At 39.0% G+C, this 21,896-nt stretch overlaps 1 protein-coding gene and 1 long non-coding RNA gene across 4 annotated transcripts in view; one reads left to right on the forward strand and one right to left on the reverse strand.

Moving 5' to 3' along the window:
- HNF4G (hepatocyte nuclear factor 4 gamma) overlaps positions 1-21,896 on the forward strand; it is a 75,073-nt gene that overhangs the window by 28,906 nt on the left and 24,271 nt on the right. The gene's annotated exons all lie outside the window — the stretch shown is intronic.
- Positions 13,714-21,742, reverse strand: LOC122172635 (uncharacterized). Of its 2 annotated transcripts, none has more exons than XR_006173131.2 (3): positions 21,198-21,742; positions 20,670-20,820; positions 13,714-14,675 (listed from the first exon to the last, which is right to left on the reverse strand). It is a non-coding gene; the product is annotated as an uncharacterized LOC122172635 (long non-coding RNA). The 2 variants fall into 2 exon arrangements; XR_010598911.1 differs by having other exon boundaries at positions 20,670-20,844.

Raw genomic sequence — 21,896 nt, forward strand, 5'->3', positions numbered from 1 at the left:
GTGGGCTGTAGCCCACGAAAGCTTATGCTCAAATAAATTTTAGTCTCTAAGGTGCCACAAGTTCTCCTGTTCTTTTTTTGGATACAGACTAACACGGCTACTACTCTGAAACCTTATGTGTTGAGTAACATATTCAACATTTCTTTTTAGTTTAGTATTTGCCCAGCTCTAGAACTGGTCAAGATCTGTCCAAGTATACTGAGTAGTATATATTGACAGAGTAACCTGCTACTCAACATGAGTAAGGGCAGTAGAAGCAGACTCTTAAAACATCTGCATATCCACCAGCATCTTCTTCAGGTTTTATCTAGATCATCCGGCCTATCCAGGGGACTTTGAAAAGGTTTGCGTGTATGATAACAGGTTTTGTATAAATACTGACAATTAAAGCTGCTGAAGCGTGTTAGAGAGAGCAGCTTCAGGCCATCCTGGGAGTGCACATACAACCTAGGCACAGATCTCAGGGAAGTATAGTCATGCTAGAAGCCTGGATACTCTCAGCAGGGGAGATTGCATAAAGAAGTTAGCATGTGTGTGTGCTAAAAAATGTGGACCATACCCCTTGATCCGAAGAGCTGGCAGTTTAAATAGAAAAAGGATAGGAGGCGCAAGGCAAGAGTGTGACTTTCCCAAGGAGGTGCAGCAGGTCTGATCCAGAAATAGAACACAAGTCCAGTGCCCTCTTCGCTAGATCACAGCTGTTCCCCAAGGCCTCTTCAGCATTGCTTCGTATTGACCACAGGCCCTACTTTGGAAAATATACTTGGAAAGTTTGGCCACAGAGAACCTGTGGAGGGTGAATTCCACTGTGTGACGAGGTGTGGGAAAAGGGGTACAAAAGTTCCGTGCCTGGTCACTCCTTTTCAGAAACACATGCAAGAGAAGGCCAGAATTCAACCTGATTTCCAAATATTGTTGTGTGTGTTGTTTGAATTACAGTGGTACCTAGAGGCCCCAACTGTGCTAGGTGCTGTACAAACCTATTTTAACACGGTCTCTGCTCCAAAGAGCTTACAATCTATAAAGAGACAGGACCAACAAAAGGGATATAACATACAAGTAGAGTGAATGTGTGATGGTTTGAATTTCATGATAGCTCCATGATTATTTTTAATGGGGTTTTGTAAAGTGTAAACAGAAAGACAAAAGGAAGGAGAGGGGATAGGGCAGAAGAGAAAGGTAGGGAAGGAAAGAAGGGATCATTAAGGGAAGGTGGAATGAGGTTGAAGTGAAATGATTTTGCAGGAATATTATATCATGAGTAATGTTGGTGAAGAAAGACGGATTCCAGAAAAAGATGAACTACATTAATTTTAACTGATATGTGAAAAGAGACTAAGGCCAAAAACTGAAGCTAGAAATATTCAAACTGGAATAAGGTGCAAGTTTTTAGTTGTGAGGGTAATTAAAAAAATTGGAGCAGCTCACCAAAGGATATAGATTTTTTTTTGGTAGATTTTCTGTCACTTGTCTCTAAATCAAGGCTGGAGATCTTTCTAAAAGATATCCAGTAATACCACCACATGTTAATGGGCTCAACACAGGAATTACTGGGTAAAATTTTATGGCCTATCTTATGCAGGAGGTCAGACTAGATTATCATAGTGGTCCCTTTTGGTCTTAAAATGTATTAATCTAGGATATCAATGTCTGACAAATTGTTAAGAAAGAATTGGGAAGAAAAGAATTTTAATTTAAAGTGTCTTGGCGAATATTATAAACTGTGAAATGAAGGTGGCGAAATTGAACCTAAATAGTTAATAGCTGAATATGGCCCTTTAAATCAGAGAGCAATGGATATTATGTTAATGATAGATTTTGGAACAACATCGCAGTGAACATAACAGAATCAACTATTTTTGTTTAAAACTTGAATTAGACTGTCCTTAAAATATTTTGAGAAGGGAAAAAGAAATTGTTCACCTAATGCAGAACTACACTTTGTGGTTTGAAGTACTCCACTTACCAGTAGAAGACCAGAAGGAAAAAAAAAAAAAAGAAATAGAGAGACTTAGTTTTGCAGAAAATCTGTATTGCCTGAACTTGCAAGCCCTTCCTCACACAAGTTCAGGCAATATTGATTTTCAGTATAGAGCTATCTAAGTGTCTTTTTTTCCCCCCTGGTCTCTTACCGGTAAGTGGAGTACTTCAGATCATTAGGTGCAGTTCTGAATCAGATGAACAATTAGTTTTTCCCTTCTCAAGATATTTTAAGGAAAATTGACTTTCAAGTTTTAAACAAAAATAGTTGGTACCGTTTGTTGTGTTCACTCTGATATTATTCCAAAATCTATCATTAGATATGATATGTATATGTGAGCCATCCCATTTGCCTGATTTGCGTGAGTAAGGGTTTGAAGTATTGGGCCTCTAATGACATTGGAAGCCCTAGCAAAAATACTAGAATCTGAGGCAGGGGAAAATTATTAGCAGTGATGCTGAGCTCCAGGTATCACCAGGTACGAAGGTCTCCGTCATTAAGAACCACAACTAAATAAACATGCTAGGATATGATCACTTTATTGCTGTTCATTCACTTTATGTCCTTTTATTGCCCTACTAATGGCTATAGGATTAGGTGTGTAAGAGAGTTCTCAAAATGTACAAACCAAATAGGCATGTAAAAAGTGCATGCTTCCCATAGAGATTCTAACTTCTCCTAACCATGGATGATGGAGAGACTAATTTAACTTGCATTGATAAGAGGGGGTGCGGGAAGGAGGCCCAGAGGGACTTAAAAAAGCAAATCTATTTCTGGGTTTTATCTTCATTTTGGTACAGCTGATGATTTTTATGCGACTTTATAGTGGCTCCAGTGGGAGAGACTGTATTATTTCCCCCACAATTACCCAAATGGTACATGCTCTGTGTATGAACATATGCAGCAAAGAATTAACTTTATATCTTAACTCTTAAATAAAACCCCTCTCATCTCTGATATTGCTCAAATCAGTCTGGGATGTTGGTGTAGTAGCTTCACTTCTGAGGACAGAGAGCACTGATGGGCTAATAATTTTACTGCTTTCTATTTTGCATGCAGTACAATTTAGCGGATCAATAAAGAATATAGTGTCTCAGTGGCCCTACAATTTAGCCTGTAAAAATATCTGTTCCTGACTGAAGTCCTATTCTACCTAAGTAATGGGAGTTATATTTGTCCCTAACATCCAGATGTGATTTTTCTCTGGTGTCATTGACTTCCCAGGGGGAGAGAATGATGAATGGTGCGTAAGATTTCTAGTGAAATAAAAAGTTTTTAAATACTTAAGCAAGGATGTTGTATTAGCTGAACCTAGAGGATTGTTATTACCAGGGAAGCCCCAAACTGACTTATTCTGATTTGGTTATTAGTAGAAAGTATGATGGTTGTTTCAATATGTAAAAGAGAATTGATTATTCAGAAATTTAGAAGTAATTTGTGTGTCCTTTGTCTCTGTTAAAAAATGCAGATAAATACACAGTACTACTGCTTCAAAATGTTTTCTCCACATAGGGCCAAGTTGCTCATGCTGAATAGTAATGTACACCAGAAGCAGTCCCATTGAAGCCAGTGGGACTACACAAGCTGTACAGTACTACTCAGAGGTATCACAAAATGGCCCTTCATCTTTGAAAAGAAGGGAAATGGTTTTATGATCTAACTTTATAAATTTCAGAACTTCCTGTACATAATATAAATTAAACCTGTTTTTTGTTGAGTGTTTACTACTGCAAATCCTGTTTCAGAATGTAGATTAGCTAGCATCTAAGCATTACAGTCTTCAAAAGAGCAGGGGTTCTTTTTTTTTTCATATTCTTCTCTGTGTCAACAGTTCTGCGGTTTTAAAAATATTTTGTCTCTTCTTCACTATATGTAATCCTTCCAGATAGTATTTCAAGGCATGGCAGAAATTCTGTACCATTTTTTCCCCAAGTAGAAGAAAATCTGACAACATTGTGTGACGACTTAACCATTTTCTTTAAATTTCTCTATTAATCTTCTGCGGTGCCTTTATAACTTGATACCAGAGTGGAAATGCTGCATTCTTAGCTTCTGTAATCCAAATGAAATAGCAGGATTTTACATTAGCAGCATAGTTGGTCTGTCTAGCATGGAAAAATTGTAGTTTAACATTTGTTACTATAATTGGCTACCAGTATTAACTTTCAAGGTGGGCCTTAGAAAACTATACCAGCCCTCCATAATCAGTGCATACTGAACTGAATCTAGTGCCCTCTGTCGTTTTTTTTTTTCTTGAATATATGAACCCTGATTATTTGCTGTATAGCTTCAATAAGCTACTTGCTTACTAGAAGCTAGACAACTTACTGTCATTCCTGCCATGGACTCTCCCCCTGAAGATAATGAGCATTTAGTGTGAAGGCTGAAGTCAGGATGCAGTTAGGCTCACCATGTGTTCCTGAAAACCATGAATATCTCCATTCAAAGTCCTGTTCCATTTTCTCAGTTTGACACTAATGGTGTTTTCTCCCAAATTTTTTGAAAGCCCTTGGACAAGCCATGTGAAGGAGCTGCTGGCGATCTCAGCTGGTGAGATTGGCAACAGACTGGCTGAAGGAATATGAACTCAATTACTGTCTCCCAACAACCCTTTGCCACACAAGGGTTCCCACTGAGGCACCTGCTCACTTAGCATTAGTCCTTTCCTCCTCCTGCTGCCAAAAGTTCAACCCAGAACCCAGAAGTGATTAGCTTCTCCAAAATTCAGTCTTCACTATTTATCTAACTTTATTTAACCTGCTGCTTTTCGGTTGCTGAGGACTTTGCAACCAGGAATTGCATAGCACTTGCTCTTGCTTTCTTTAAGGACCAATCCTGAGAGGTGCTGAGTGCCTGATATTAATGGGAGTTGAGTGACCAGAATCTTGCAGGTTCAGGGCTTTAAATATCTATGTATTGACATCGACAGACCTGCACTCAGTTATGCTGGCAGTATATGTGTCTCTTAAGTATTTAGTTTGAAATATGCCAGCTTCTGTCCAAATAAGAATGTAACTTTGTATAACTACTGTCTATTATCCTTTAACTCTGTTTGTACAATGTTCTTTGGACTTGTTGCAGTTTGATTTTTCTTTTGAAGGTGGCTCTGAAGAGGAGGAGATGATTAAAGTAGGAAGTGTTGCTGGTATATATTTTATTTGCAGTTCTAATAAGTGTTTTTCTGAAGTTGTATGTACAAGGAGAGTGTACTCCAGTGAAGTGCACATTGCTTAACTGCAGAATCTGCTAAATATGCATAAGAATAATGCAGCCCCAATCTAGGCTCATTAGATAGCATATCTTGCTATGCCGGTTAATTACATATCAGCTAGAATAACAGCATAGTTCTGGTTAATTGCAAATCAAACTGAGGTCATGATGCTGCCATTTTGTGAGTCATTACAGATTAATTGGCAATGGGAATATTCACAAAATATTTTATTCGCTGACTATTTTTTAAAAATCAGCTTTCAACCTACATTACACAAAAATGGAAACCGTCACTGGGATGTTTAAAGATAAAATCATGGCTGTGACATTAAAGTAATTCCTGTCATGATAAGAACATGCAACATCTTACAAACATGCAAATCTTATGAGTCCACAACCATTCAGTCTTCCCCAAAAATGAATAGCTTTGGGTAATTACTAGTGTCATCATATTTCCAACTGGACAAAATATTTATCCCTGCCTCTTCGCTACCCTTCGTTGATGTTTCATGTATCTATCCTTACATCCCTGTTAATTTCTCCATCACATACCGTCATTTATTGTGATGTTTCTGACCCCATCTCCTGTAAGTCCTGGTCATTTTACTCACTTAACTTCCTTTCCCTCCATCTCCTCCTTCCCTCACATATCTATTAAGTTCCAAGTCTGGCCTTATTTCTTGCTCCTCCCTTTTGGTCTGTATCCTCTTCCATGTATGTATTATTCTGTCTCTATCCTCCTCCTTTGTCTTCTGTTGTATTTTGTTGGTTTGGTTCCCCCCCCCCCTTCCTTCCTTGCTTCCTTCCTTCCTTCCTTCTGTGAGGTGCCTCAAGGCTTATTTCCCTCCAGACCCCCTCCCCGCACTCCTTTTCCCCATCCCGTATTGTGTTTTTGTTCCATCCCCACCCTTATTCTCCTATAGGCCTCCTCTCCCCATCCTTAGATTGATCCATGTCTCCTCTCATTCTAATTCCTCCGATCAAGGCCTTCCCGCTGAATTGCCGCCACAGATTGCGATCGCGGCTTTTGTTAGATCGCCATCGCGGCTTTTTTTTTTTATTTTGGCTGCTTGGAGTGGCCAAAACTCTGGAGCCGGCCCTGTTTACAGTTACTTTAAAGGCTGTCATTTTCTCCTTCCATTCAGCATCAAGCCAACAAGTGGGAGGAGCCTGGGCATCCCTCAGTACCACCCAAGTATCTCTTTACTGCTTTCTTTAGTAACAAACAAAAATATTTCTCAGACTTTATACACTTCATTAGACTTTAAGCTCTACATGGTAGGGATTGTGTCTTCATGTCTTATAACTTCTGTTCCAAGATCTGCTTTGATCCAGATTGGGGCGGAACATAATGTAAATATTTCATAAGAATAATTTAGAAATTGCCCTTAGATTATTTTTAACTTCTTTTTCTTGCAGTCAGCCTCTGAATAACCACCAAAGTGGTGTATTTTTATTTAATTTTTTCTGTAGGCTACATTTCTGTGATGGTGGAAGGATCACCAAAACCAGCAGTCATGTCACAGTTTGCTGAGAGCAAACCTGCCTTTGAACTCTGTATTACAGAACCAATAAGATAAGCCAAATCTAGACTGGAGCTAGCTTCAGTATTTCTTAGCTTATGAAACACATGTCGTGGTGCCCCCTCCAAATTGTCTGTACTATGTCCAAAATAACCCAACCTATAAGAAAAGAAGAAAATCCTACTGTCCCTACTTTCTCTGTCCATCTGTCTAGCTCCAGCTTCTAAGACTATTTGTTTGATTAGTATGTTGGTTTTGTAATAAAACATCAGCATGAACTAACCCACCCAGTAGTGACCCTCCTTTCACCTAACTAGGCTCAATGATCTCAGTTTTCTTGCACTCAGGCCCTATTCACTCAACTCTTCCTGATTGCTAAACAAACAAATTAGTTTTGCTGTTCTTGCTGATTAGACCATTATTGCCTTTGCTCCTTTTCTTATTTTTGGAAGTTAAAAGAAAAAAAAATTTCAAAGTAGGATATTTTGCAATCCCCCCCAAAAACAGATTTGGAGTATTTAAATGCCTGTGCGTTTACAGAAGTAAATGCCCTTGATGTGTTATGTTACTATGGGTACTTGCTCAAATGTCAGGTTAAAGCTGGGGTTTGTTATTCAGAGGAAATCATAATTTTTAGTTAGAAGTAGTTAAGAAGGCAGCTAGTGGACTGAGAATACAGCTTACAACAACCCCTTCTCTTTAACTGCATGACTTCTATACAGCATAGATTACTCGTACATCTGTACAGCCACAGTTTCAAATGTTGCCAAAATTTAGGATGCTACAGTTTTTGGGTGTCCAGCCAGAGGCACTTTAAATTAGCTAGGTGTGATTTTTTCCCCCGCCCTTTGCTACAGGTGGAAGGTACATTTAACAGGATAGCTTTATTTTCTAGATTCATAGATTCATAGATTCTAGGACTGGAAGGGACCTCGAGAGGTCATCGAGTCCAGTCCCCTGCCCGCATGGCAGGACCAAATACTGTCTAGACCATCCCTGATAGACATTTATCTAACCTACTCTTAAATATCTCCAGAGATGGAGATTCCACAACCTCCCTAGGCAATTTATTCCAGTGTTTAACCACCCTGACAGTTAGGAACGTGTTCCTAATGTCCAACCTAGACCTCCCTTGCTGCAGTTTAAACCCATTGCTTCTGGTTCTATCCTTAGAGGCTAAAGTGAACAAGTTTTCTCCCTCCTCCTTATGACACCCTTTTAGATACCTGAAAACTGCTATCATGTCCCCTCTCGGTCTTCTCTTTTCCAAACTAAACAAACCCAATTCTTTCAGCCTTCCTTCATAGGTCATGTTCTCAAGACCTTTAATCATTCTTGTTGCTCTTCTCTGGACCCTTTCCAATTTCTCCACATCTTTTTTAAAATGCGGCGCCCAGAACTGGACACAATACTCCAGTTGAGGCCTAACCAGAGCAGAGTAGATGAAAACTGGTCCCGTTAAATACATACGTCCCTGTGTCCACATTTCTATCTGTGTATATCCTGTCACTTATTGTAACTACTGATGTGCATCACCTTGCTTCTCTTGGGTTTTTATTAAGCTTATTCTGAGAGACGTCACTCTCTGATTTTTATTACAAATCGCTTGAAACATTGTCCACTATTGATTGAATTGAAAAACCATGTTTGTTAGGCAAACTCTTTTCCCAAAGTTCAAGTGTTTTGGAGCAAGTGTCTTTAGGCAGAGCGCATATTGTCAGCAGTTAGGAAGTACTCAAGGAAAACCGAGGAAGGATGTTCATTAGCCTGGGACTCAGGAGACAAGTCTTCAAGTCTGTGCTCTGCCATAGACTTCTTGTGTGGCTTTGGGCAAGACACTTTATCTCTCTGTGCCTTAGTTCTCAATCCCTAATATAAGCATCATTGTTCTTCCCTACTGCACATGGGTATTAGAATAAATGATTGTGAGGTCCTCAAATACTTAAATAAATATGGAGATACACCTATCTCATAGAGCTGGAAGGGACCTTGAAAGGTCATTGAGTCCAGTCCCTTGCCTTCACTAGCAGGACCAAGTACCGTCGCTGATGTTTTTTTGTTGCCCCAGATGATCCCTTCAAGGATTGAACTCACAACCCTGGGTTTAGGAGACCAATGCTCAAACCACTGAGCTATCCCTCCCCCACTGTGGTAATGGGGGCCACATGAATATCTTAGATGGAGTATGACCAAGGGGCTATTGATGCCAACATCTGGATGTGTCCCTTTCTATTGTCCAAAACATCGTACCAGACAGAAGGGTGACATGTTCCATCGAGGGGAGAATTAACCTGTTTGCCTTCACCTTTGACTATTTAAGCATGAACACAGATAGTAACTCAGTGATTAACACTATGTTTGACTCTTGTATTGTCACAGTGAAGCTTTGACAAGTTTCCCCTGAGTAGATTTTGGTTAATTTCTCTGCTCCACTGTTCTCACCACAGTTTCCACATCAGTGAAGTTCCCAGGCTTGCATCTCAGTGTGAGATTTCTCAGCCTGTGGTTTATTAATCTGTGATGTAGGTGGTCTTAATTTCTAACACATCCCCACCAACTTTTAAAGAGAAACTTTTGCTGATTTTGAAGTAACTAAAATGAACATTAATGCTGTTTATTGGGATCAGCTAAATTTAAATTTATATGGAGATTTCTAAAGATTTACATTGTAAAGTTGAGCATTATAGGTTCTGTTCTTTCTAAGTGCATGCATAACATCCATTAAAGATAATAGGATTTCTCTGAACATTCGAGAGGATATAGATTTGCTGAGGTTACATGTCTGAGGAAAACGAAAATTACTTCGTTACATATTTATTAGCTATGGGTAAATAATGTACATTTTCTATGAATATTAATGGGTTTTGATCTCCTGGTACTTTGGAGCCTGATTTATGATTTTTGAACATTTGGGGTTGATAATAGTTCATTTACTTCTTAGGAAGCACTGCAATGTTTTAAGAGCCAGATTTTCAAAAATGCTGAGCTCTCATTGCACTGGAAGCTGCTTGGTTCTGCACTCTTTTGAAAATCAGGCCACTGTACCTACCTAACTTGGGAAATGAGCTCTTTTGAAAATCTGGGCACTTATTTAGGGTGCTTACATGGAAACTACTGGATGGTTTTGAAAATCTGGTCCTAAACATTTATGAAATTTATGCTTGGATTCCATCCTGCTTTCATGTTGTTCCTTTGTTCAAGTAAGAAACTTTTGAATTTTCTATTCCTTTACAGTACTTTCACTTATAGTCTCAGTAATACTGTAAGCTTCTCATTATTAATCTTTTTGATAATAAAAAATTAAGAGAAGTTATCCAGCTAAGGACAAGCTCTGAAATGATTGACAACTGCACTTCAGTTGGTCTTTGTAAGAGTTAAGTGGTCAGTGGTGAGATTTAAATTCTTTAAGCAAGAATGTGATGCGTCAGTTTAGGCACTAGTTAAAATTTAAACATTTTAAGCAGAGTAACTGGACCTAATGGATCCTGTTGACTACTCAGTGACTTAAACTGACTGTCCTATAAGACCCAGAGTTATATAGTTACTAACATTGAATAGAATTCTATTGAATTTGTTTTGGAACATACTTTAAACAGATTTTAACACATTTGGCAAAGGATGAATACAGAAATCATACAACTTGATATGATTAACTTATTACACAGGAAAGAGAGCTTCTAGAAAGGCTAATAAAACTACCTTCCCCTGCTTTCACCTTTTTAGATCTGTTTTGTTTTGTTGAGCAAAAGCAAGTTCTTTTACTTATCTATGGGGAAAAAAGGAAAATGTATCCCATTATGATATTACATTCTTACATTGTTTTTCTCAAGGTAAATGTGGATAAGATGCATGTAAATGTTATCTAGCCATGTATATAAAACTTTGTTTATGAGCTGATATGAGTAAAAGCCTGCTGAGAAGGATTATTATCAAACTACTAATTACCTAGATATTCTTAAACTAGGATTTTTTATCTTGCTTATAAATACCATGATGTAGTTGTTTTTAATCTTGCTTTTGAACTCTCCCCTCTTTTCAGTCTACTCTCCAGAGTGAGTCTCTGATTAATTTTTTCAATGTGTATCAGAAAAGAATAAGTTACTTGATCTAAGCAAATAATTAACAAACTCACCAATCACATGTCATTTAACTATAACTCAGCAAATCTGTCCCAGGCTCACTGCAAAATTATATCACACACAAACTCCTTGGCCACTTCCAGACAGAAAATACTTCATGGATTACATAAAAACAAAGATGTTAAAGGGCAGGTATTTTAATATTGTATACCAAGGCACACATAACTGTTGTCTATTATCATATGTAAAGGGAAATATAATCAAGTTCCTCTAAGCGCCCCTCCCTTCCAATCTATAATTATCTACCAGTGCCTGGCTCAATAGCTAGGGTTAGCAAATTTATGATTGATCAGAATACACATGAGAATGAAGACACAAGATAGAATGAAGTGGCAGGGTGCAACTTTACTAACATTAACCACTAATGGGGTGGGGGATGGGGAAATCAATTGGGTCTAGGGCAAGGTTAACCTGCTTAAGGTGAGACGGCCTCCAGGACAAGACAGATCAGCTCATTCAGTCTAATCCTCCCATACCCATACACAGGGTTAAGCCCCACTGTGTTGCCTTTCACAGCATGCACAAAGAAAAATGTAGATATAATTGAGGGGTATGTGGTCAATCTATGGGAGAGTTAAGACCTTCTACTGCCTCCCAATTCAGAGGCAGCTATGCCAGCTGCCTTTTGGTATTACCAAAGGAGCTGACCCCCTAAAACCACTCTTGCCTGCTGTGGAGACAGGCTACAAATTGTGACAACAGCGATATCTTCGTTTATCCTGATGCTTACCTCCTCCGTCCAGGTTTTTGTTTTGTTTTTAGTACCATTCAATTCCCAAATGTTGGTATCCTGGCCTCGGTGAACTTGTGAGACAGGGACACACACACACATAGAGCCAATCTCATCCAGAGGGGAAAATTTCTTCCTGACCCCCATAAAAAGTGATCTGGCCAGTCCTACAGCAATCTGGAAACCCAATCCTAAAAACTATTAGAACTTATTGGGTAGGATAAGGGGTGTGTGTGTATGGGGGGAGCTGCAAATGCCTGCAATGGCAGCCACATGCCTGAGATGGCGTTACAAATAGGGGGAAGGGGAAGAGGGAACCAATTATCAGTCACCTCCACCAGACTGACCTGTGAGATCTGTAGGAGGAGGAGACTTCTGTCCTGCCTCCCCTTGCTTTTCCCAACTCCCCATATGGACCATGTGAGTGGGATAGACGGGAGGCTGTCATCAGATGGCTATGCCCTCCCTTCACAGAGAGACTCCAGGGGTGGGCATTGTCAAGCTTCTCTTGCCAAATCCTGTCCCTCCCCCTCTACTGCGATGGAGATGGGTATTCTCAGGTAAAAGTTTCTCCGTCTTAACAGCTGACGTGGAATTATCTGTCTCCCAATCCCTCACATTCCCTTTGTGTCACCAATTTAAATGTTAATATTTCATTGAGTGCTGGTTGCTGAGCTCATCAGATTGTGGTATAGTCAATGCAATAAGGATCCACCTTCCATTATATTCAAGAGAACCTATTCCTATCTTTATGGTGATATAAACATTTAAAGGATAATTTGGTTCAGAGTATATAATCTAGCTGCTAAGTGAAACACAAAAGGGTGTGCTAATGCTGCAAACAATGTTGTAGTAAATACTTTACATAAATTTTCAAAGGAAATGTCTGGTGTTCTGTGCACTCTGAAGAAATGGTAATGTGCTTAGTGATGAATTGGGTTAAAATTTGAAGAGAGTATGACACCGGAGCTTACCCTGTGGTCAAGTGGTAATATAAAGGGTTCACTAGCAGGTTTTGTTAGCCCTGGGAAAGAGAGAGCACCTTGCACCCCTCTCTGACTGTTCCCCTCTTGCTAAAGCAAGGTGTGCAGTAATAGGCTCTGGTGGGAGTTGACTGAATCTTTTTGACTGAAGAGAGTCACTGAAACATGAGGGTGATAAAGAAATAATACCTCCCCCAACCCCCAAGAAAATCTTCCAAGACTATGGAAGGTAGTCAGGGGATACTTCTGACCAGTCCTTACCATGGAGATAGTAGAGACATCACTCCTACCTTTTCATCTTAAATACAGATAGTTATATTACTGCACATCTTGGTACTGTGGAAAAGAAGTTTCTGGGGAATTAAAAAAATCCACACAAGTGTATTGTCCAGCAGCAGGCAGTGTTACAATGCCAAGTGTTCTAGAGAGGTTCAGGCAACTGCTAGACTATAGAATGTAGCTGGTTCACTCTTAACAGTCAACTGATTTCAGTGAAGGGTAGACGAAGGTAGGAGAGCATATGGGTCAGTGAATGAGCAGCAGCAAAAGGGTTTATTTTCACAGCTTTGGCTTCTATAGAACTTTGGGTGAATACCTTATGATGAAAACCAAAATAGTCCGTAATCATGAATGATTCAAACGTTTAAAAAAACCCAACAAGATAGCAGCCAAAAAGGTCATGCCGTCCAAAACATGACTTGCACTTTTCAAGTTGTTTAACAGACATTCTGTGTACTGCTTTGTGTGTGTAAGTGATCGATTAAAATCAGGTAAAACAGATAGCTTTGTTTATCTTGACCTCACCTAGCGGGTGTAACATTTTCCATATATATCTATATAATGTTACTATTATATACTGCTGTTGCCAAAACTCTAGGTCAGTCACAAACAGTAACAAGGTAATCAGCAGTTTGATATAAAATTTATAAAACTTTTACACTTTTAGAATATGTTGTATCGATCCAGATCTGGCTGGAAAACCCTTTCGAGCATAAAAACCTGGATCATATTCCTTTAATATGGCCTCTCAACTACACATAGGACTAGGCCCTCAGCTGGCATCAGTTGAAAATTGTACAATGAAATTAAAGGGCATTGTGTGGCCAAATCTCAGTCAGTTTTGAAAAATCTCATGGAACCTACATATATTACCATCCCCTGATCTTAGCTGGCAACATTTTCCACACTGTCAGCCAAATTAGTGCTCAGTAGGGCATGTCTGCAGTCTCCAAAGGGTTAACAAAAATGTGACTTAACAGAGGTCATACAGATTCTTTGGTTTCCATATATTTTTATTAATGACTGTGGAGGTTACAGTTGAAAGATCTCAAAAATGGATTCTTTATTAAGCCAAAGGTATAAATGTGAAGACAATTTCGGTGTCTAGTTAAGAAACATGCAACGTTAGTCTGTTCCCAATTACCTTAAAAATAAAAAGGCTCATCATACTGCATTAAAAGTTATTTATTTTTGTCATGTGATACAATAGAGCTTTATGTAATGAATCACTGGTTCTGATGAAAATAGGAGTTAGTTCAGCACCTGCAAGAGACTAGCATTTGCAGAATGCATGAGGGTGGTCTAAGTGTCTAAAAATGTATGTAATGGAAACAGGCTCAGCATAGATTTATTTCCCACAAAGATTTGTACTTATGTTTCACCTGGCATGGTTGTTACAGCTAATCTTACGGCCTAGCCTAATAGGTGAACTGTGAAAATATTTCATTAAATTCAGTGACTAGCTCTAATTTTTGGTGTTTTTTTTTTCTTTTAACTCCCCCCTCCCCTCCACAACTTTTTGGACAAACTCACAATGAAGATACAGTGTGAAATGGGATACATCTGTTCTTGTATGCTGTCTAAACTAAGCTAGTGGTGGTACTATATAGAGAAGCTTGCATTGTTTTTACTACCTTAGATCAGTTTAGTGGGAGCAGTTGTTCCGTATTTAATCCCATGAGTCACAAATTGGTTTGCAAATTCCTTTAACATTAACCAATTCAGAAGCCAGCCTTGTCCTTGTTTGGCTCTGGAACATATATTTTTGCATTGTAGTGTTGCAGATTTTCAGTAATGTTTCAGAACTGAGAGAAGCCTGTGGACGTTTTCCTGCCATAAAACAGAAGTCCTTACAGTAGTTTCATGCACAAGAAAAATTTTTTTTTGCACAAATCTAATAAATTTAATACTGTAATGTCTTGGATATACAGCTTATTTAAGACCTAAGAGTCAACTTTTGATATTTGAATTATTAATTACAAAACAGGTTGTAATTCTTCATCAAATCAGGGTGCTACACACCCAACCCTAATATGTAGTACAAATTAATACTTTTCCACCCAATCTTTTTCCCTTTGATTAATTATATAATTATTAGGGATGGACCTGAGCCACAAATCTGGATTTCAGTCACCAAAGTTCAGAAATAGCATCTATGGTCTTGGTTCCACACATGCTAAATATAGGGCCCCATTACAAAATGTGGCCGGGAATTGGGAGTTGCAGCCTTCCCGAGCCTTCAGTGCTGGCGGATGTTGGTATCTAGAGGTATCACTCTCGTTGTCTTAAATGTTCCGAAGTGGCTAATTGATTTTCTCACTATTTTATTATAAAACAATATCATGTTGTGATGACTATGTTTGGAGTTCAAGTCCTGAGGCCAATTTGAAGTTAACAAATGGGTGGTAACGACTCCATATTTATGGTTCCATTCTAAGATGGGCTTAAAATGAGGCACAGATTCCTATTTTTCTTTAAAGTAGGTGGCCCTACTGGTGTGGAATTTCACACATTGTTAGTTTTTATGCTTGTTGAATGTGTTTGTTGGCACATGCAAAATGCTTATCCTTGATTGAAACACTCTCCCTAAACATTGTAATTGAAACTGAAATGCTGGCAAAGTGGCACTGTGACATCAATGATGAAGGTCCTGTGCTGTATCCATTTATTGCAAAACACACAGCAATAAGGAAGCTGAGTGGTCCATGGGAGGATGGGTCATGGGATGTAGAGTCTTTGACTGCTATGTCACCTCTTTTAATATAGCCCAGGTCAGTTGTGACCAAAAGACATTATCTCCTTTGCTGTTTCCCTAGGTAAAACAAGCTGGTGATTGAATCCCGTTCCTAGTGTGCAAGTGTCCACATTACCAACCATGCTGTTTGTCCGTCATTAACTAGCACTCTTGTTGTCTTTCAGCTGAGAGGCAAATAGTTGCATGCGCAAAACACTGGACTACTCTCTCCTACCTCTGATTGGGCTGTCCCTCCAAGACAGGGTTGAGACACACTGGTGGGGCAAGGAAATTTGCACTGCTGCTTTATATACAGTAACTGTTAGGCAGATTAATAGAGTCACTGTGATCTGGCATCTTTCACTGAATTAATATATTCTTTTAGAACAAGTTTCTGGCCCCACTTACATGGCTGCACAATATGTGCATAAAATTGCTCACAGCACTGGGGGAAAGCAGGCTGTGCAGAATCACGGTGTCCCACCCCTCACACATGTGAATGGAAAGAGGCAGAGTGAAACATCCATCCCTGCCAACACACTGGGCAACAGAGGTGTGCTGCAGTATTAAATTTAATGGAGATATCCTATCTCCTAGAACTGGAAGGGACCTTGAAAGGTCATTGAGTCCAGCCCCCTGCCTTCACTAGCAGGACCAAGTACTGATTTTGCCCCAGATTCCTAAGTGGCCCCTTCAAGGATTGAACTCACAACCCTGGGTTGAGCAGGCCAATGCTCAAACCACTGAGCTATCACTCTCCCCAATGTCAGTATTGGCAGACATGATGAATCCCGTGTAGACCCAGTGCAGTTTATTCCCTCTCCATAGCAGTGGGGCCCAGTGGGAGGGAGACTGTGACTCTCTGCCTCTGACTTAGAGCAAATGGATAAATCACAAGCTAGCCCCAGAACTGACACTATTTTAGGGACCTAACTTGTCAATCTGGAATAAGCATACAAGAGGATATAATCGTGTATACACTTTTCCAACTGCAGCTTTTAAAGACATGCTTTCACTATCAATTGTGGTTTGATTTGAAATAACCTTGATTTTATTAGCTTGTGTTCTATTTTACACCATGATCAGAAAGAATGATTAAATCTAATATAGGCAGAAGGATGATTAAGAGGCTTAATAGTCTTACAGATAAGATAGGATTGCTTTCTGCTAGTGCCTGTATCAGTTGATAATGAGTTCAGATTTTTTTTTTAAATGTACCTTCTTTTTCTTCCTTCAGAATTATGCAGAATTTTTTTTTTTAAATCACATTTCTTACTCTGGTTTACAGAATCAAAGTAAACATCTCAAAGGAACATTTTTTTTTTGCTGGGCTAGTCATGCCATTTTTAAACTTCTGCTTATCTGAGGCTAGTATTTCCCTGCTGTCAGAGGTACATGACTTAGCTCAGAATATGAAAGAGCATTTCAGGCTACAAGTTGCAAGGTCATAAAAAATTTGAAAAACAATACAGGTGTCTAATAATGTGAAAAGAATATCACTGTGCCTGGGTCTGAATGCTAGTAAACTTTATAAAGCTTGGACTGACAGTGGATTGAAGGTTGAAATCTATCTGGAGCTATGCATCAATCCTCAGCACCTCTGGTTCCAGATCCATATTTGAAGCTAGGCCAAAACAGAGTGATTACCTTTTCACATTTTTGTACTCACAATTTTAGATTGTATTAATTGTCTGTGACAAAATCTAGTCATTTTCTGTGGCTGAAAAATTGATTACTGTACTATTGCAACTAAACTAAAAAAACCTCAAAGTTCTTTCTGGGTGAATAATTTGAGTCAATTTTGGTTGTTTTGACAGTGTTTGGGATTACATCACGGCCAGATTTTGCCACGGTTTCTGACAATGAGTAGTGCCTTTCTCTGCAAGTAGATCCAATGGAGTTAATCTTTTTTTTTTTTCTCCAGATCAGTAGGGCTACTTACATAGTGAGGTCTCCATCCTGTAAAGACTTATGCTCATACTTAATCTTAGTCTCATTGTGTAACTTTGAGGCCTAAGGTGCTACTCAATGTGAATATGGAATCTCACCTCATAATTTCAACCAGATATATACTATGCTATTTTCCCCCACACTTTATCACTTAACCCAGGGTGGACAGCTGAGTTCCAGCAAATGACAAGGAGGAGCCATTATAAATTCCTCTCCTTAATCAGACAAAACTCCCAGGATCACCTCCAGATTAGCTGATGAAACTAGTCAAATTACAAGAAACAAGGTAGAATTAATGCTAGCCTGCATTGATCCCATGTATGAATATATGAACCCTGGATGGGAGGATAATTTACCCCAAATTGTATCTTGACTGTAAAGGTCATGTCTCTACTAAATGCCTAAATCATATTTATGTAAAATTTCATGAATATATGACTTAATTTATGGTGATTTACGTCAACAAAAACATTAAAAAGGACACTATAAAATAACTGTCCTACTTTGGACTGTACTTTTTTATATATATATATATATATAAAAGGAATCTATTTAATGGGGTTTTAAATGTCATCACTACAAAGGATCAAGTGCTTCCTGCACCTTTGTAGTCCGTGAAGGCTCTGATGAACCAGAATGGATGAGATTCTCCTGGGGAAGGCAGGGTTTGGTCATTTTATACACTTTTCATCTTGTAGAGCTCTGTTCAGGAAAGGTTCCCTGTGCCCCAGCCTGAGAGGGGGATTGTGGGAGAGAGAGTGAGCATAGAAGGAGCAGGACCTTCAGGTACGGAGAGATACTGACAACTCTCCTTGAAGAGGACAAATGCACCAGCTGGATGTGCAGTCCTGAGGCTTCAATAACAGATGTCATGTTGGACAATGTCATGTTTGCAATGCAAAGTAATGCACATTGGAAAACATAATCCCAATTATACATACACCTCTACCCCGATATAACGCTGTCCTCGGGAGCCAAAAAATCTTACCGCGTTATAGGCGAAATTGCGTTATATCGAACTTGCTTTGATCCGCCAAAGCGTGCAGCCCCGCCCACCCGGAGTGCTGCTTTACCACGTTATATCCAAATTCATGTTATATCAGGTCGCGTTATATCGGCGTAGAGGTGTATAAAATGATGGTGTCTAAATTAGCTGTTACCATTTAAGAAAGAGATCTTGGAGTCACTGTGGATAGTTCTCTGAAAACATCCAGTCAATGGCAGCAGCAGTCAAAAAAGTGAACAGAATGTTGGGAATCATCAGGAAAGGGATAGATAATAAGACAGAAAATATCATATTGCCTCTATATAAATCCATGGTACACCCACATCTTGAATACTGCATGCAGATGTGGTTGCCCCATCTCAAAAATATATTTATTGGAATTGGAAAAGGTACAGAAAAGGGCAACAAAAATGATTAGGCATATGGAACAGCTTCCATATGATGTACGAAGAAAGATTAATAAGACTGGGAATTTTCATCTTGGAAAAGAGACGACTAAGAGGGAATATGAAAGAGGTCTATAAAATCATGACTGAGGTGTGGTAGAAAGTAAATAAGGAAGTGTTATTTACTCGTGCTCATAACACAAGAACTAGGGGTCACCAAGTGACATTAATTGGCAGCAAGTTTAAAACAAATAAAAGGAAGTATTTCTTCACCCAATGCACAGTAAACCCATGGAACTCTTTGTCAGAGGAAGTTATGAAGACCAAGACTATAACAGGGATCAAAAAAGAATTAGATAAGTTAATGGAAGATAAGTCCATCAATAGCTATTAACCAGGATGGGCAGGGATGATGTTCCTAGCCTCTGTTTTCCAGTAGTTTGGAAAGGATGACAGAGGATGGTTCACTTGATGATTACCTGTTCTGGTCATTCCCTCTGTGGCACCTGGCATTGGCCACTGTCAGAAGACAGGATACTAGATACTTTGGTCTGACCCAGTATGGCTTTTCTTATGACCCCTGCCATTCTGATAGAAGTGGAGGAGTAGGATTCTTTTCCCTCCCCACTTTAAAGTTAAGCATGTACCCAAGTCTTTTAGGCCTGGGGCTTTGAGCATGTAACCTAGCTGTATACAATTATTTTACGGCCAAAAACTTGCTTAGTGTTGTATCCTTTTTTTGATTCTTGGGCAATTAAAAAATTTGTGTGAAAAAGCTAGTGGCCATTTATAGAAATATCACATCTTCATTTAAAATCTTCTCAAAAGTTTAGGTGTCAGAATTGAAAAATAATTTTAGTTAACATTCAAACCTTTATGTACTGTTTAAAGTAGCATGTTTATTCTACCAGTTTGGTGAATAATTAGATTATTAGCAATTATCCTACTGCAATATTACAGCTATTGAAAATCACTTTCAAATTGAAAGGCTTAGAAAACATCAGATGATTTTAGTGCATGATGAAAACAGTTCAAAGAATTTTGCTAAATAAATGTGGTATTTCAGCTACAGATTTTTCCCCTCCAAATCTTTCAAGAAAATCCTATATCTGCTTTTTAAAAAGTTGGGCTTTGTTGGAAAAGTAAGTATGGTTAAAGGCAGAAATCTATGTACCATATCATAAATGTAGAACAGTTTTCATAATTTTTTAAGGTATTTAAGCACCTGCAGATACAGATAGGAAATTTCAATGGAAGTTAGGCACCTAGGTGCCTACTGGGATTTTCAAAAGCACTTAATTGTACCTATATGCACCTAAATACCTTTAAAAATCTGACCCTTAGGAGAGAAGGTCTTTCATGTTTCTAGACACACAATGTTTTAATGTCTGGGATCCCAATCCCAAGAATTTGGTAGAATTCCCAGATATCATAATAGTCTTCTCTTCCGGTTCGTGGAGTTCAGAAAGTCATATTGATTCTTGAGTGAAAGTGGGAGAAATCAAATAAAAGGCACCACATTATATAGTTTGTCCGATATTCTGCTTTCTGGTTAGATGCAATGATGCTTTGTTTTGCTTGTGCTCAAAAGGCCTGATTCAAGGACTCTCCCTTATTGTTTTTATATGCTGTTGTAATTAAAGGGGCTTTTAAAGGAATTGTTTGGGGGCTATTTTTGCAAGAACAGCCACCTCCAAATAGCTTTTCATTCAAATAAACATTATTATATTGTGAATAGTAGATCTTACTGCTGTAGGGTCTCTGGCATCAGGTTGTGCTGTTGCAGGAAACTTCACCTCTTGTACCCTGAGTAGCCATTTCCATGGCCCCATTAGCCGGTGTGTGTTTGAGTTTTCCATGGCTTCACCCTCGGGCCAGATCATCTTAAGGTTCAATCCTCTGCCAGGATAACAAAAAGTCCATCTGAAATTTCAAATAAACGTCTAAACAAATGATTCTTCTGCCCATCTTGGGCCACGATGAAGTTATCTGCTTATTGATCCCCACTCATGGTCCCTGTAGAGTGTTCCCCTATGTTGGTTCCTCCCAGCAGGGTTTTCCCACTACAGTAGAACCTTAGAGTTACGAACCCTTCGGGAATGGGTTCGTAACCCTGAAATATTTGTAACTCTGAACAAAGCATTATGGTTGTTCTTTCAAAAGTTTACAACTGGACATTGACTTAATACAGCTTTGAAACTTTACTATGCAGAAGAAAAATGCTGCTTTTAACCATCTTAATTTAAATGAAACAAGCACAGAAACAGTTTCCTTACCTTGTCAAATATTTTTTTTAAACTTAACCTTTTTTTTAGTAGTTTAAATTTAACACAGCACTGTACTGTACAGCCTTTTTTTTCTTTCTTTTTGGTCTCTGCTGCCTCATTGCATACTTCCAGTTCAGAATGAGGTGTGTGGCTGACCAGTTAGTTCATAACTCTGGTGTTCATATCCCTGAGGTTCTATTGTACTTCCCCATGTTAGGGACTCTAGCAGCTTTCCTCAAGGACCTTCCTTTTTCCTTACAGGGCCTTTTTTAGAGCCCTCTGCCACAGGAGCCTAACCTGCTCTCTGTGGGTCTCATCAAGCCTGACTTTCCCAGTCCCTTCCCACAATGGAACTTCCCTTGCTCCTCTTTTCTGGATCGCCTCCCTTAGACTGAGTTCCCAGTTTTGTTTAAGAAGTCCTCTCCCTGATTTCCCGTAGCTGGGTCATCATTATAATTAAGTTTCCATCACACTGAGCGGTGGATAGTTCTCTGATCGCAGGCTACGCTGAGGCTGACTTGCCTTACTATCTATCACAGGTTGACTCTGTATGTAGCCAGTCATTGAATGTAGCTAATTAAACACCTGCTAGTTAGTTTTACAGTTCTCTGCTGGTAATCTTTAATGTAACTGTATTGTACAAAGAGTGGGTTCCCATAATTAACTCCTGGGATCATCATAAATGTGTGGAATCCTGTAAAACAGTAT

This window comes from Chrysemys picta, chromosome 2 (assembly GCF_011386835.1).
Source record: "Chrysemys picta bellii isolate R12L10 chromosome 2, ASM1138683v2, whole genome shotgun sequence".
In the NCBI taxonomy this organism is placed as follows: Eukaryota; Metazoa; Chordata; order Testudines; family Emydidae; genus Chrysemys; species Chrysemys picta.